Below are 6,566 nucleotides of genomic sequence, written 5' to 3'. Positions count from 1 at the left end.
CCCATACATGTCAATTCTGCCTCCTGCAAAAACCTCCCCCGGTTCCCCTCACCTGGGCAGGCATTCCTGCAAATCCTGGTCATCTGCTCTTCCACTCCTCCATGCCTCTGCTCAAACTCATCCCTCTGCCTGGAGTGCCCTTCCCACCCTGTCTACCTAGTAACCCCCTAATTTTCTTTACGAAGCTATTCCAGCGCCGCCGCCTCTGTGAAGCCTTCCCTGACCAGAACACCTCCCTTCCATTTCTCTAGGATCATTCATTTATTCAACAAGTAGTTACAGGGAGTAACAGTATAACTGTCCTTACACTGTTAAGGACAGTGCATAGGACGGATAAGGACCTGCCATTGGGGAGCACATAATCATCACATAAACCCACACTAAATTTCAGAGTAAGGAAGGCAAAGGGGGAAAGAGTGATAAGATGGGCTAGGTGGTGGCTCACACCTGTAATCCTAGCACTCTGGGTAGATTGCCTGAGGTCAGGAGTTTGAGAACAGCCTGAACAAGAGTGAGGCTTCTACTTAAAATAGAAAAACCAGCCGGGCATTGTGGTGGGTACCTGTAGTCCCAGCCACTTTGGAGGCTGAGACAAGAGGATTGCTCAAGCCCAGGAGTCTGAGGTTGAAGTGAGCTATGATGCCAGGGCACTCTACCCAGGGTGACAGAGTGAGACTCTGTCTCAAAAAAAAAAAGGGCCATGGAGGCCCAGCTGAGGGGGATGGCACTTACACCAAGACCTAAAGGAGGTCCTCTCCTTCTGTGTTCCTGAGCCCTGTGCATTCTCTGTGGGCTGTCCCAGGCAGGCTTGCCAGACTCAATAGACAAAAATATTGCATGGGGCGTACACTTACACTAAGAAAGTGCTCTTTGTTTATCTGATATTCAAGTTTAACTGGGTGTCCTGTGTTGTTTCAGGCAACCTGGCCTCTAGGATCTCAGTGCCCGCACCTGTTCCAACAGTCTGCATCAGGTATTTGCGGGCCGGCCCCCTGCTGCAAGGTAAGCCCCTCCGCAGTGAGGACAGTGTTAGCTGCCCTGCTTTGTGCCGAGGCCTGGCTAGAGGCAGCCCAGTGGTGGTTTGGGGAGGATGGAGCTGTCTCCTCCAGGCTCCCCTACCACCTAAGTAATAATGAAATAAGAACAAACATTTTTAAACATAGCAAACATATGTAATAGCGTGGAAAACCAACATTTTCTCAATCTTATGTACATAAATAAAAGCATCTTTGGAAAACGTTGCTATATTTATAGTCTGCAGTGTACAATCTAAGAAAAAACGGCTTCTATCTAGTTCCTCGGCTGCCCCCTACCAACCAGATGGGCTCTCCTAAACCCTTCCTCTATTGAAACAGTGGAGTTGGCACAGATAGCGGACCAGTGGGTGTCTGTTACATAAGCGAGTGGCATGAAAAGATTGTATTGTGATTCTGGGTTTACATGTCTATCTCCCCACTGGACTGGGCTCCTCCACAGGCCAGCATGGTGACCTGTATTGTCCCCAGGCCCAGCACGTGGCAGCAGCTTAGGAAAGGCGGGTTGAAAGTCTCATCAAGAGCCACAGTTCATACCTGACATGAAAGTTTCCATCTCAGTGTGTGTCCCACAAGCAAAGGCCACTTCTAAAGCAGACCTCATATTACCTTCTGGAGGTCCAGGGTTCCCTCAAGGTGGGCCCTAAGCTACAGACTGACAAGCAGTAGCCCGGAAAGGGTGTGGCCTAACTGCCCAGCGAGTCCTGTGAATAAGCCCAGTCTTCACTCACAGTTCATAAAAGGACCACTGTCTCAGGGCAGCCTCAGCCCCTGTTGGTTTCAACTCAGATGGAGAATGTTGTTGCTTGAGCCTCTTTTGAGCTTTAAAAAGTACAAGGAAAGGCATTGTATGAAATGTTTTACTTTTGACTGTTTTTTTTTCATTGCTACAAACTGCTGCATGTTGAAAAGCTTGCATTTACTTGTGAATTGCCAGTCTGTATTTGTGTATGGAGGAAGGTAAAGACTTGAAGGGTCAAAATTACTTTTACTTTCCTTGTAAGTTTCTTCAGTACTTAGCTTTTGACTGAGCATTTTACATTTATTTCTGGGTCATTATGTCATTCTCCAGTACTTTTTATAACCTGTGCTACTGAAAGCTGCCTTCCTCCACATTATGTGCCAGAGTCAGGTGGGACAGGACAGTCACACAGCACCCACTAGAAGAAAGACAGTGTCTGATGTACCCACAGAACATGATCCTGACTGAGCATACCCATTTAGCCATGAGAACGAGCATGGACATATTGTATACAATAGTGTCAAAGACTAATTCAAAGACACAAAGTTAATTATTAGCTCACTCTTTACTTGTATACAAAGAAAATCAATAAGAGATTTATTTCATATATCAGAGGGAAAATTAGGAGTAAATTACAAAAAATAGGAACAAGGAGAAAATGAAAAACTGTAGAGGAGTTTAAAATTATGAACACTGCCTTTTCTTGGTAAGCAGCTGATTAGCAGGCAGCTAGCTAAGAAGGCCATTAGGGTGTTCTGCCTTTGACAGCTGGATGGGTCATCAAAGAGGATAATTCCAGTTGCTTATGGATTCTCCAGAAGCCCATGGAGTGTAGCAGTGCTGTATACGTGATAAGCTGCCTCTTGGTTATGTCTGTCTGGGTCCTGGGAGAACATCTTCATCTCCGTTGTGCAGGTCTACCTGTGTGACCTTTAAAAAAAATAGCAAACAAATGCAAACAGCCTAAATGTCTAACAAAAGGAACTGGCTAAATAAATTTCAGTATCTCCTGAAAGCATAAGATCTTTTAAGATACAGTAATTTAAGATAATGTTATAATGAAAGAATATGTAATTATGTGGGAGGTTATTCATGATATATCATTAAGTTATGAGTTTGTGGAGGACATAAACATTCAGTCCATAGCATTTAATTTGTAATAGCCGGGGGTCTCCAGAGAAACAGAACCAATAGGACCTATCTATATGCCCATCTATCTATCTGCCTATCTATCATCTGTCTACTTGTATATATAGATTCATTATGCAAATATGGAGGCTGAGAAGTCTTACAATCTGCCACCTGCAAACTGAAGACTTAGGAAGGCTGGTGGTATAGGTGAATGACCTGACAGCCAGAGAGCCGAGGGTATACATTCCAGTCCTAAGAACCAGGAACACCAAGAGAAGGAGAAGATCAACATCTCAGCTAAAGCAGTAAGGAAGAGAGCAGACGTAACCTTCCTCAACATGTTTGTTCTATTCACACCTCCCATCTCTATATGCTTTATAGGCATGAGGCCCATCCCTATATGCTGTATTCCTCCTACCAGTTCACATGCTAATCTCTTCCAGAAACACCCTCGCAGGATCTGGTGCCCGTTGCCCAGTGATTAGGGTGCCGGCCACATGTTCCAGAGCTGGTGGGTTAGATCGAGGCCCGGGCCTGCTAAACAACAACAAAATAGCTGGGCATTATGGCAGGCACCTGTAGTCCCAGCTACTCCAGAGGCTGAGGCAAGAGAATCACTTAAGCCCTGGCAAGGTGCCCATGGCACAGTGGTTACGGCACCAGCCACATATACTGAGGGTGGCCGGTTTGAACCAGGGCCAGCTAAGCAACAATGACAACTGCAACAGAAAAATAGCCGGGCATTTTGGCAGGCACCTGTAGTTTCAGCTACTTGGGAGGCTGAGGCAAGAGAATCGCCTAAGACCAGGAGTTGGAGGTTGCTGTGAGCTGTGATGCCATAGCACTCTACCCAGGGTGACATAGCGACACTTGTCTCAAAAAAAAAAAAAAAAAGAATCGCTTGAGCCCAAGAGTCTGAAGTTTCTGTGAGCTATGATGGCATAGCACTCTACTGAGAGTGACAAAGTGAGACTCAATATATTTGCCTCAATAAAAAGACCAAAAAAATCCCCAAACAAAAACCAGCAGAAACACCTTCACAGATATACCCAATAACAGCATTTAACCAGACATCTGGGAATCCCATGGCCCAGACAAGCTGACACATAAAATTAACTAGTGTTGTAATCCAGGGAGAGAAAATGGAGCCTGAGCAGGAACAGTGGTGGTAGAGGGAAGGAGCTGGATCAAGGAGTTCTTAGGAGCCCAGGTGGGCAGAACTTGATGCTCATCAGAGGTGGAAGTGAGGGAAAAAACTGGTGTTTCTGGTTGGGTGAGTGGTGACCACATGACTTAAGAACCAGAATACAGAGGAGCAATAGGTTGTGGGTGTCTTAGCCCCTGTTTCTCTGCTTTCCCCTTTTCTCATGCATTGCCATGGAGAAAATACTAGCCTGGCATTACCATTTCTGCTGGGGCTTTGCTAACCTCTCTGAAAATCCTTGCACATCCCCTTCATAGGTCCCTGCACATCCTTTCCTGAGAGGCCTCCCTTGCCTAAGAAAGGTCATGTCTCCTCATCTCTCCCACAAGATCTCCCAGGGGTATACCAGACATGACAGGGAGGGATGGGCTCCTTGCTCCCTGGGCTTATCATCCCAGTGTGTCAGGCAACTTGTCCTCCTCCGTTCTGGGCCACCTCCCTGTTCTACCAACTTCTACCTTCTAGGGGACAGAGTCACAAACTGCAGGGATAAGGCCCAGATTTCAAACCACAGATACCTTTTTATTTTTCCTGCCCTCTCTCTGTATCTATTTATTTAAACATTTGAAGGAGGGGCAGGTTCTCTGATTTGTCATGGTCCCTCAATACTTCAGGTTGTCTCTCCCTCGGCCTGCTTTGCTCATTTCCCTTCATGCCTGGCAGCCACAGACTTCTAATGTTTAAGCCCCACTGAAAGGGAAGATGTAGCGTGTCTGGTCCATTAAGGGACAACACCTTGGCCAACAGGGCTTCCTTCCCCATCACATGTTTTTCACCTTCACTCACTGCAAGACGGGAGTTGGGAGATAAATGAGCGGTTTCTTATAGAAGGTTTTCTGAAAGACCCATCTACCTACCCCTGAAAATAAGCCTACTGTTCATATTTTTGACTGAACCATATGAAACAACAAATGTTCAGTTGATTTTGCCCTACAGGGCTATTCAACCTGTGACCTGCAGGCCACATGTGGATTATTTGATGCCTGTTTTGCTTATCTGTGGTGTCAGGTATTGTGAAAATTATAGGTGACATTTCTCTCGCTCATCAGCTTTCGTTGGTGTTTGTGTATTTAATGTGTGCCCCAAGACAACGCCTCTTCCTATGTGTAGGAGGAAAAAAAAGTAAAAGAGAAAAGGTTGGCCACCCCTGCAAGAAAGATTGCACTATCACATGATTCAGCCTATTAATGTGGTCCTTGCTTAGCTGCTAGTAGGAGGGTAGTTCTTAGCCTTGGTTGCAAATTTAAATAAACTGGGAGCTTTTAAAAAATACCCTTGCTAGACTTTACCCCCATCATACTTAAATTCAAATGTTTGAGGATGGGACAGGTATTGAGATATATAAAAAGCTCCTGTGCATGGCTGGGCACCAGGGCTCACATCTGTAATTCTAGCACTCTGGGAGGATGAGGAGGGTAGATGGCTTGAGCTCAGGAGTTCAAGACCAGCTTGAGCAAGAGCGAGGTCTCTACTAAAAATAGAGGGAACCCCCCCCCCAAACTAGCCAGATGTCTACTGCATGACTCCCATGTCGCAGCTACTTGGGAGGCTGAGGCAAGAGGATCTCTTGAACCCAAGAGTTTGAGGTTGCTGTGAGCTATGGTGACACCATAGCACCAGGGCAACAGAGTGAGACTCTGTCTAAAAAAAGATCCTGTGCAGCCAGATTGAGAGTTACAGCTCTAGCACATCCCTGGGGCAGCTATAAGAGAGGCTTAGAGAGCCTTTTGCTGAATTCCTTACCACCCATGTATGGTGGCTTTCTGGGTACAGACACAAAGAAGTTTAGGGAACTGAAAACTTTGACATGGCCACAAGTACTTCTTGAAGTATTTAATGCAATTACTTCATGTATTAAAAGAGTTAATAAAACTTAAAGAGCTTCCCTCATACCAGAAAGAAAAGAAAGTAAATATCCACATGCATGTGGTACCATGCTAGGCACAGAACAATTTATTGCCTGGTGGGAATTAGCAACCTGGAATTTGTAATATTATCTCTGCCCAACCCATTGAGAAAGCCACAACAAACGGGAACACATCAAAGGCATGGCCCTGGACATTTACTGGAGCATATACCACAACAAAGTGGACATTGTGGAGTGGCTAAGTAAATGACAATAGCCATCCATGGCAGTTAAGGGAAACAGAGCTTTTAGAGCCATAACTATGCATTTCTGACTAACTCTAGATGTCCCATTCTTGCATTTTTCTTTTTGCTTTTAATGCGAAGATTTCAAAAACAAAACAAAATAGATAAATATATTTTCAGAATAAAAGAGAAGATACCCCGTATTAGTTTATAGGGTGGTAAAAATGTTCCAAAATTAGATTATGAGAATGGTTGCTCACCTCTGTGAATAGACTAAAAGGTATTGAACTGCACACCTTTAACGAGCCAGTTTTATAGTATCTAAGTTATATCTCAATAAAACTGCTCTTTTCAAAAATATTAC

General features: G+C 44.9%; 1 long non-coding RNA gene across 1 annotated transcript in view; it reads right to left on the bottom strand.

Moving 5' to 3' along the window:
- Positions 1-2,430: 2,430 nt before the first annotated feature.
- Positions 2,431-6,566, bottom strand: part of LOC111723809 — an 8,032-nt gene continuing 3,896 nt past the window's right edge. Inside the window, exon 3 of the long non-coding RNA XR_002772273.1 lies at positions 2,431-2,706. This is a non-coding gene — a long non-coding RNA (uncharacterized LOC111723809). The remainder of the gene's footprint in view (positions 2,707-6,566) is intronic.

Source organism: Otolemur garnettii, unplaced genomic scaffold (assembly GCF_000181295.1).
Source record: "Otolemur garnettii isolate 467f Iridium unplaced genomic scaffold, OtoGar3 scaffold00016, whole genome shotgun sequence".
Taxonomy (NCBI): Eukaryota; Metazoa; Chordata; class Mammalia; order Primates; family Galagidae; genus Otolemur; species Otolemur garnettii.
The sequence above is the reverse complement of the archived record's forward strand: the minus strand, read 5'-3'. Positions and strand labels throughout refer to the sequence as shown.